Source organism: Corvus hawaiiensis, chromosome 5, assembly GCF_020740725.1.
Source record: "Corvus hawaiiensis isolate bCorHaw1 chromosome 5, bCorHaw1.pri.cur, whole genome shotgun sequence".
Lineage (NCBI taxonomy): Eukaryota > Metazoa > Chordata > Aves > Passeriformes > Corvidae > Corvus > Corvus hawaiiensis.
In genome coordinates, this window is record NC_063217.1 from 70,089,947 (window position 1) to 70,100,775 (window position 10,829).

Consider the following 10,829-nt stretch of genomic DNA (forward strand, 5'->3'; position numbering starts at 1 on the left):
TTACCTGGAAACCTGAAATTGTTGGTAGGCATTTCCCAGGAAAAAAAAAAAAAAAGTAATTTGATAGATGTGTGGGTTTATGTTTCTGTGGAATATTATGTGCACTAGGAAGCACATACAGCAATTAGCACTAAGAGCTGTTAATACACAGCCCTGGATCAGAATAATTTCAACAGAAGGATTTTTATTTTTTCTGCAGAAAGTTCTTATAGAAAGGTGTCTGCAATTGAATCTTTTTAACTCGTCTTCCTTTATCTTTCCTCTCTCACTGCTTACCTTGTTCATTGAGATTTTAGGCCATGAAGAGCAGGGACTGAACTCACACTACATTTCAACAACCCATACCACAGTGGCATCCCTCTTTGCTGGAAGTCCTTTTCTTAAGTACAATCCCAGGTAAAAAAACCCTTTTAATTAGTAAAAATACCTTGCAAAAATATTCTGCCCCACTTGCCCAACTCTAGCTAAACAACAGAAAAAAAAAGAAGAAAACCAGAATGCTGTATAATGAGCTCTTGGGGTCATATCATTGTGAATCAAGTTTTGATAAATCATTTCCTGTGAAATTTGAAGAATAAAACCCAAGGACTTATTCAGCTCCTTATTCTGTTGTCTTAGATCTGGCTTCCTACCAAAAGAGGTTTACAACAAAGATGTTAGTGCTGTATTTCAGATCCAAGTGCCAATATCAGTATTTTTCAGAAAACAAAACTTCATTGTTAACCAAATTTATTTAAAAACAAATCAGCGGGACCTCTTTGTAATTACGTATGTGCCTAGCTATTTGCAAAATCTTTTCTTTATCTGTAATCCTTCAGAGGATGTAGTAGAAAAGGGCCAGTTCCTCTGAGTTTTCCCCCTGCCCGGAGTCTAAAAGGGTTTAATTGTCTGCACAGATGTTGGTCTCAGCAGGGTACAGTAGCTCTCTGTTATTTTTTAAAAGGGGCAAGAAAAAAAGTTAAAGATTTTGCGAAAACCAATACCCTAAGTATTTCCTTGGAGCATCTACATATATCCCTTTTGGCTGTCTCGGAGCATATGAAAAGATGGACTATATTTCCAAGCAGCTCTGGACACAAAGCCAGCTTTCTGTGTCCCCTGTGTCCCCCCATCCTGCCTGCCCTGCCCAGCCCAGCCCCGGCAGCTGCCCTTACCCCCAGCCCCAGCCAACACGCCCATGACTGCCCTGTGCCTGGGGATGCTGAAAACAGCTCTGGGATGCTTTGCCTTTGTGCAGGTATAGTCTCCCTTCTCCAAGAGGGGGCTGTATTATGCGGATTTGCATGAAATTTGCATATCTTTCCTAGGAGAAGTTGTGGCTGCCTCATCCCTGGCAGGGTTCAAGGCCAGGTTGGATGGGGCTCTGAGAAACCTGGTCTAGTGGGAGGTGTCCCTGCCCAACTGGTTTGGAGCTAGATGGTATTTTAGGTCCCTTACAAACCAGACTGTTCTATGACTCTGATCATTTTAAATAGTCCAAATTGTCCTTTCAAGGAAGCATCTTATTTCTGTTACACATGTAGGAAGAAACCTTGAGCAAAGTGAGAATGACCACTGCTCAAATGAGAAAGAATGAAGACTGTTAATGAAATGGTTCTATGAATTTGTCCTACCTAATATAACACTTTTTTAAAAATTTAATATTCAGCATTTTATGAATGTAATTTTGCTTTCATGGTTTCTCTTAAATTTAATACATATTGTGACTGGAAGTCATCTGCTATTATGTTTTATTAGTATTAAAAATGAACGCTCTTGTTAGTTTTACCACAGTTATCTGAACCTCATTTACCACAATCTCCTTGTTTTCCAAAATAATTGCATCCCCAGAAAGCTATTAATTGCATTTAAAAGCACTACCATTAGCCAAGGCCTTAATTATGCAAACATATTCAGTGTCCCTATGACGCTTGGATAATCAAGGCGGTACTGTCTATAATCAGCAGCCCTGCACTCAGGTCTTTCTGCCCTTGGCTGAATAATCTTCCCTGCACCTGTTGTGCATCACAAAAATAATGGGATGACTTATGAAATAATAAAAAAACCCCAAAATGATGACTCCGACCCCAGTTCACTCCCTGAAATAACATTCCATTTTTTCCATCAGCAAAGGACATGATCCGAGGTATCGATTGATTATTAGTAGGCTTTTTAACAGCAGAATTTTGAAAGATGAAAGATCTCCTTGCCTAGTCTGTTTTCTTTCAAATGTCTGTTTATAGATCAATTATTTAAAAAAAAAGAAAAAAAGGTCCTCCAGTTATATGGATCAATATCCAACAAATGATTGACAGAAGGGAATCCCCATAAGGCACAATTAAATCCTGCAGCATGCAAATTCCATGCACACCGGATTTCTGACCACTGTCAGATGGGATATTCTGGAGGATATGCTGACTAAATGTAGACAAACAATAATTCATAACTGAGTACTAGAACAATAGCTGCAATCCTTGATTAGGATCCTCCCATTATCTTTGGACTGTAGCAGTTTGCTGTAGAGCAAACTGACTCCTTTTTCACAAGGAATTGCTGCCTTTTTCCACATGCTTTTCTTCATCCCCAAATAAATTGGTGGATGAAAATAAACATGAAATGCTGCAAATTGAGCGGGTATTTTGCTCTGGGATGGTTGCTTCAGGAGGATTTTGTGCATGAGGTGGACAAGGCAGCCGCTGCACTGAAGCAGTACCCATATTTTCAGGAATGCTGCTGAGGCTTGCCCTGCCGTGCTCTCACAGGAGGTACCGCTGGGACCCCATGCTACCTGGCTGGTCCTGCATCCCTTTGTTCCTGAACAAAGGAGCCTCAAGGTAAAAACAGCACAAGTCCTTACTCTGTTATCAGCATTAATTACAAAATCAGTTCATGCTACTGAGCAAATGCTCTATAAATTGCTTTCACTGAGGTGCCTCCTGCTTATCGTCCACCTGCGCTGTTCACTCATTTCCTGTGTCGTTTGTAAAGGCAGTGCTCAGTCCCTTCAATGCATCTTGAGTTCTTTCCGTTTCCCAGGTCGGTGTGTTTCCTTAGAGCCTTGTGCATGCCACCTGATAAGCCTGCTCTTTGGAAAAAACAGACATCAGTGATCATCACGTGCCCTGTGGACTGTGTGTTGGATCTGGGGAGCATCATCCTGCTCACGTGCCCCGTCCTTCCCGCCTTCACTTCAGTGCCAGCAGTGCAGCCACACTTTTATTCTTTTACAGAGCTCTGTCTCTGCTAACTGGACATCAGTGCCTTGCTTTCCCACTCAAGGCCATCCCCATTGAGGCAAATTTCATCTTGGATTCTGTTACTCTTTGGAATTCTGCACCACAGAAATGAGAAGCCCTGCTACATTCACTCCTAGCTCTATGTTACCCAGTATTTTACAGCAGAGCTTTGTCATCATTCCTCTTAGAGCCTAAAATGATGTCTGAAAGCTTGATGTATGTCCACTTCAGACAACAAATACTTTGCTCACCATAGCCTGCAGAGCATCTCTCTATCCTTGTTCAGTAGATACCTGGAAAAACCAATTTTATTTCTACCCTTTAAAGAACATAATCTTTTACATTCTTATTACAAAATGCGTGATTCAGATAATGAGAGAAAGATCTCACCATTGTTAATATTGACAGTGTTTTCTCCCTCCTTGGGCAAACCTGATTTTCCTAATTAACAAAGTGTTGTCAATTGCTGCATGGGAACATGGGAACCTGTGAAAAAATTTGTGGAATTGGCTGTTGCACACTTAGAAATATCAAGTGCTTTTCAGGATAATAGCATCTGGTGTCAGAATCTGGAACACAAATTTTACTTGGTAATAGAGGAGGTAAGGATAAAATAAAATCAATGTCTCTACTGTGAACAGAGAGGAATGGAAGTCTTCCATTTATTTAATGTAGTAGAATACCAGAGTTTATTTGAGCATGAATTTCACTGGCATATTTACTGCCATTTTTTTAAGTGGAGAAAATCTGATCTTAGGCAAATTCATCTACTTCCAAGTATTTCCATGTATCCAGTTACTGTAAATTAGAAAAAAAATACATAGATAAGATTAATCAAGCCAGGAGCTTACCACAAAATGTTGTATATATTCATATGTGAAATATAGATGCAAGAGTTTCAAAATACTGAAAGATGCCTGAGGAGAAAAAAATGTTCATCTCACTTCTACTGGATCAAAGTCAGTCTTGGCTTGGTTTGAACTATTGGAAAAATTCCCAGGATTTCACCTTGAGAGTGTGTCCAGTAGGTTCTTGTAATGGCCAAAATAGATTTGTAAGCCAGTAAATCAGCTAGTATTAAATTTCCATGCTAATTAATCAGCAAGAAGCATGCTTTACCCTATTTGATGCAAATACTGGACAAAATTTTCAGTGTTTTAGTTCATATGCCATAGGTAGAAATGAGATGTAGTCTGGAGTGTGTCTTGCTCCTCCTCCTCCTCAGCAGGGGCTCTGAAGGACAGAACTATCTTTGGATGGGATCAAGCACTTGTGATCAGAGTTGCCCCTGATCCTTTGAGCTGTCCATATCATCTGAAACCTTCAGTGATGGTTATTCTGTGATGATTTTCACACTGCCCATGACAAGTTAGTGAGAGATAATGATAAAATTAAGCCAGTTTTATCAGTCTTGCAGAGACTGATGCACTAAATTTATTTATGGCCAGTGAAGACAGGTAAAAGCCATCCTTAAAGATCACAGAATCATAGAGCCATTAAGGTTAGAAAACACCTCTAAGATCTTTGAGTTCTACCATTAGCCCAGCAGCACCATGTACCCCACTAAATCCAAGTGCCACACCCACTCTCCTTTTGAACAATGCCAGGGATGGTGGTTTCACCACTTCCCTGGGCAGCCTGTTCCAATGCCTGACCACCCTTTCAGTGAAGAAATTGTTCTTATTATCTGATCTAAACCTTCCATGGCCCAACTGGAGGCCATTTGGGAAACCCTGGGCCTGGCAAAAGCCTCTCCCAGTCTCCAGGGTGCATCCTCTGTGTCCGTAGCAGCGATGGCGAGGGCACTTCTTTTGGATTCAGGCAGGAGTTGGAAGTGGAAATGAAAGGAGCTGGCTGCTGTCATAGCAGTTTCAGCTGGGTAATGTCTCTCCTACAGCCAGAGACTGCAGTAGCATGTGTTTACCCAGAGAACTCTTCAATAATGTATGGTCGGCTGAGGAGCACATCATAATTCTGTCAGGACGGAAAGCGCAGCAGACAGGGGCTGCTTTAACATCCAAATTGGCTCAGGAACCTCTGCTGTGAGGGCTTCCCGGCATGGCATTACTGTCACAGCAACCCTTCCATTTTGTACCCATTAACACTCCCCAAGAAGGAATAGAAGAAGATAAAAGCTAAATTTTCATAAAAGAGGAGCACAATTCGTCCACAGCAGTCCATAAAACTCCATATTAAATAGAATGAAAACTACAAGAATGCAAAAAAATATCCTTTTGCCTGACATAGCTCTAGCTATGGCTGCAGTTTGGCTGCTCTGGCTGGCTTGGTAGGGCAGGGACACAGTGTGGGCTGTCACTGCAGGGGAAAATGTCCACCCTGGTCAGCACAGGCAGTGCCACTCGCCAACCAGGAACTGAGAAGTTCCATCTCAGATGCAAACTTCTTCTTTAAATGATGTATTCTGTGTCCCAGGGGTCAGATTAAAAGTAAAGGATGCGATTAAGGGATTTCCTCTCTCTATTCTCTTTGTGCTGTTTCTCAATTCAGAAACAGCCATTGAAAAAATCCCTCAGGGACAGAGAGGAAAAAATTGCCTAAATATCACAATACCTTTTCTCCTTGACTTCTTTTTTTGATCATAAAACCATAACAACATATAACTCACTTCTATCTCTCTGTTTGTCAAGTGTCAAGCACACTGGAGCTACTGAGGTGCAAGTGGTGGCTAGCAAGTGTTTTTTCCCTGCTATATATATATATATATATTTATTTATTTAGGACAAGGAAACATATGCATGCCTGTAAAATTTGTAGTTTTAAAACTGAAAATGATGTTGGTTCCACAAAGGCAATGAACTGTCTTCATGCTGGAATGCAAAACTTGAAGAAGCTTCCTGTGACGCCTTTCATTTCTGTCTTCTCATTTTTGGCCGTAACCTGTGTCCATGGGTGCACATTACAGAGAAAGAGGGAGGGATTTGGGGAGAGGGCTCTTGAAGGAAGGGCAGAGAAAGAGTGGGGAAAAGGAGTTAGAACAAATACGGACCTAATACTGGATATTATAAAAATGCAGGATATGTCCCAAAGAACATGGTCTCCCTTGTAGCATTTAAAAGAATAATTATTGATAAAACTGAAGGATGTGAGATCTTTCTGCTTGGCTTGCAGATCTTTTAGACTCTGCTTTTAAGATTTTAAACAGAGAGCTCGAGGGTAGAGACTGACTATCTGTGTGTCTGTATATTGGAGGCACTTGTCTGTACAACACTTAATTCAATTGGAGGTTGATTTTTTTTTAAATAGCTTTATTTTGTGCTTGTAAATTTTAAAGAATTTGAGATGTATAGGGTGATTAGGAGATTTCAAAGGAATGCTTTCATTTAAACCTAAATACAAATATTTTAAAGTGGAAGGGCACCACACTATTCTGCATTACAGTTGTTGCTGAAAAATATTCCTACTGCTCTGCTCCCATGATTGCTGATATTTGCCTAGTCACACATCTACCAGAGGAGAGGAAAAGGGCATCTCTGGCACTCATATTAACACCTTCAGCATAACCCTGTTCTACCTACAGATGCAGGGAGCTTTGCTGGATCTGTTGACTCCTTTTGGAGGGGAAGGATAACAGATTCGTGATTTTTGTTCTTTTTTTTCCCCTTAGACTGTACCGGTGAGTTAAATAGATTTTTGTTTGCAGATGCCAATGACTTCTAAACAATGCCACCGTTGTGAAGGCCTGCCCTCCGCACTGCAGTGCCTGGAGTGGCTCTCCTTTCGAGGAAACCGCTCCCAATTATCCGTCCCCCTAATGAGCATTCCTTATTTCTGAGAAGCTGTAACCTAGAGGCTGAGGTTGCATTGTTATGACAGCACAACTGTGTATTGATGTCGAGCTTGTAGGTCCCTTATCAGTTGTCTGCCCCAGCGCATTCAGTCTAGGACAAACATCATTGAGGCGACTTCATTTACAAGAAGTCCCTGTAGTGCTCAGAAATCCCAGATGCTATCAGGGAGTATCGATGGACAGGGGTATAGCGTGACAAGCTGAAACCTCATACCCCAAGTGACTCTGCAAGGCCGAGGCCTGAGCTCCCCTCCGTGCAGCACGGCAGGGCCTGCCGGCCATGCCTGGAGGTTCTGTGCCGAGGGCTTTCCCACAGCCCACCGAGAGCCGGCAGTAAAATTTCCCGTCATTCCCGAATGAAATTAACCCTCTTCTTGAAAGATGAGTTTCCAGCTTTAACCTGTGCTTGGCTACCGTGGCAAAGATGGGTTCTTTGGGGTCTTTAAGGCCCCTTCCAACCCCAATGACCCTGTGATGCAGTGGCCAAGGCCCACTCACCCAGGCCTTTTTGGTAGCCATCCTGTATCCAGCATGCAGATGCAACTCTACAAATGTGACCGTGTTGAATACTACATTGAAAGTATATTTTTACATTTCCCCAGAATATTTTTTTTTATTACCAGTGAGAAAAACAGCTCCCAGGCATTTTGTGAAATAATGTTGCAAAATTTTATTGGTTCAGTCCCCTTTTATTAAAATTTTGATTTAAAGGGGTTTATAGTACAAATCCCTTTAAATCTAGCATAAAAGTACATTTCAAAATGAAAAGTGACTTTGAAAGAGAATTTCAGAATCATCTGAAGCCATCTGAAAAAAATGACTTGTGACATCTTGAAAAGAAGGTATTTCTACTTTTTTCTCCTAAATATAGGACTATTGTAGCTAATAGTTTCAGGCAGAAAAAACCTTGACTCTGAATGACATCGAGGTATCCTCTGTTCCTGACAGAGGACTAAAATATTTTTTCCTCGCTGCCTTTAGGTGCATGAATTTACATACATCATATGCTGTACTACACTGGGTTTATAAGGCTGATAAAAATGATGTATGAGGGTCACATTACATTTTGAAAAGGCTGCATGTGGAAAAAAAAAAAAGCACACAGGAGGAGAAGGAGACAAAAAGGAAGTCATTATCTGTGAATACAGGCCCGGATTTGGCAAACAAAGCTCAGCCCAGAAAAAGCATGTACTGCTGCCCTATACAGAAGCATGTGGCTTAATGGGGCTCATGTGGGCATTAGGCTGGCTTGGCAAGGAATGCCGCCAGAAGATTGAAACTGGAGCAAAACAGGAGACAGATAAAAATCAACTTCAAAAGTGCAGTTGAAAGAAATACTAAAGAAAGAAGTGTTTGTTGCATACAGAATTAAAACCTAGCACCGGGGAAGTGGTCCCTTTTATCGCTGGTACATGTCACTCTACACTCACAAGTGTTTCAGAGGGCTCGAAAAACCCCAGAATCGCACGTAAAAGTCAAATATTCCATCCCGAGTGAGGAACAAAAAAGTAATGAATTAACTTAGTTTGCTACCAGATATTCATTCAGCTATTACACAGGTTTTCCTCACTGCTGGGCTGGGATGTGCCAGCTGGAGTACCTGATCTCACATCCAGCGGGGATGTCCATCCCTTCCCAGCCCTCCGAGCGGTCCCCACGAGCTCCCTGAGGGACAGCCTGGAGTCAGTGGTTCTCTTTGAGAGCCCTCTCGGCGGGACCCTGGCTTTGACTGTTTGCATCTGTGCCTGTGTGGGTGTGAGACAGAACACGCGGGGTTCCCAACGCCGTGAGGTGGGATGCTGTCCAGCGCTCCCCTGACAATTTCTGGGCTGGGAACAATGGTGCTTTATGCGTGCAAGGGCTGACACAGGACACGGGGAGAGGCAGCCAGGAGGAGAGCAGCTGCAGCTCCTGCTGTCCAGCCCAATTCCTCCCTCTCTGCTCTGCAGCCCAGTGCAGGCAAATGGAGCTCCCAGGGCACCCCTAGGGCTGGGTGGGCTTTGCTCGTGCCCCTTGCCGACAGCATGGGAAGGACAGGGCTGCGTGTGTGTATGCCCTCCCATATACTGGCATTCACTGCATCCCATTTTCTCCCTGCCACCTTGTGCAGAGGGAGGTGATTTGCGAGCACACGAGACTCCGAACGCCCTGCAGTGTTCTAGCACGGTGCCCTCTTGCCTCTGCTTTGCTGGCTATAACCGGCGAGTGACAGCTGCATTTAAATGTAAATCAATAGGGCTTTTCTTTAAGACGGTCGCAGCTGGCATGTTTTTCTCCTCTAGGCTTTTTCTGGCATTAAAAAAATAAAAAAAAAAAAAGGTGTCACTACCTGAGAACTAATGAGTTTCTCCAATCCCATCTTTCCAGGAGGAAGAGGACGTGCTAAAGGTACACATCCCAGCAAAACCTTCACAAAGGTCTCATTCTCCTTCCCGACGCACGACTCCAGTGGAACTTCATGCTAAACATGAAGATTCAACTTCTCTCGTTCTTTTATATCATTTGTGTGTTTTGGCTGCTCTGAAAACCTTAGAAACTGCAATCAAAGGTGTTGCAAAATCTGTCTGTTCTTCCCTGCCTCAGTGGGAGCGTGCAAGAAGGAACACGACCGCCTGCCCTCACGACCGCAGCGCTGCCTGGCAGGTGGAGACTTGTGGCCTCACCTCCATCTCCCAGGCTCTTGTGTGGCTCAGGCTCCAGACTGAGGCGTTTCTCCTTCTCTTCTGAGAAGTGTAACAGCTACCACAGGAGCTGGGGAAAGCGGCTTCTGTGGAAAGATGCTGATGACTCATTTTTTGGGAGTATTACCTAGCTAGCCTGCCTTTCACAGCCCTGAGCATCTCTGGAGCTGACTCCTCTGGCCACACTTCCTGAAAGTTGCTCCAAGGCTGCTCTGGCTGGGCTCTCTGAGGCAGGGCATGGCTGAACCTGTCTCTCTGGTTTGGAACAAGGGAAGACAAGGCAAGGTACAGGAAACACAGCAAGCTCAGGCATAGATGGCAAAGAATAAATAAACAGGGAGGTGTGAAGTCTGTCTTGGTATGAAAAAAATCCCAAAGAGTAACCCTCATAAACATGGTGGTAAACCCACATTTACTCAGGTGTCACTTAACTGTCACCATTTCACTCCTTCTTACACAAAATCCTTCTTTCTTTTTTTCCTATATATAGCCAGCATATCAGCAGCTCTCAGCTGCAATTCCCTGAAGTCAGTGTGGGCTGCCGGGGGCAGGTCTCAGGATGGAGGGAATTGAGCGCCACTGATTCAATTAGCCTCCTGTGACTCATGGCTCAGAGAAGTGCCAGGAATTGATGGGCTTGGGAAAGTACTTATTTTTTTTCTAATCAGGAAAGAGCAAATCCCAGGAAGTCCAGCAGAGCATATGAACATCAAAGAATCCAAGACAGCCAGGCCAGCCACATCCCAGCACTGTGGAGGCGAGGCCAAGCTGCCTAGCAGGACGCAGTGGAACCAAGAAAACCTCATGTTATTTTCAACATCTGCATAATCCAGTAAGACAATAAATTATTTGTCACCTAGTTGCGGGGAGATGATTTGAAGGTTGAGGTCTGCAAAGTTGCTGGCAAGCTTACAGCTTTCCAATTTGCTTTTTTTTTTTAAGGATGTGGCTTCAAATATTGAAGGAACACGTAGAAAACAAAAGCATCTGAATAAATACAGCTCTTATTTTTCTTATTTTAATACAACTGTTTTGTTTTGCAAGTCATAGAGGAGCCATCAATTACTTGTCTGTTGTCAGTGTAATGTTTAGTTGAATTGCAGCAGATTTTATTATTTCCAGGCT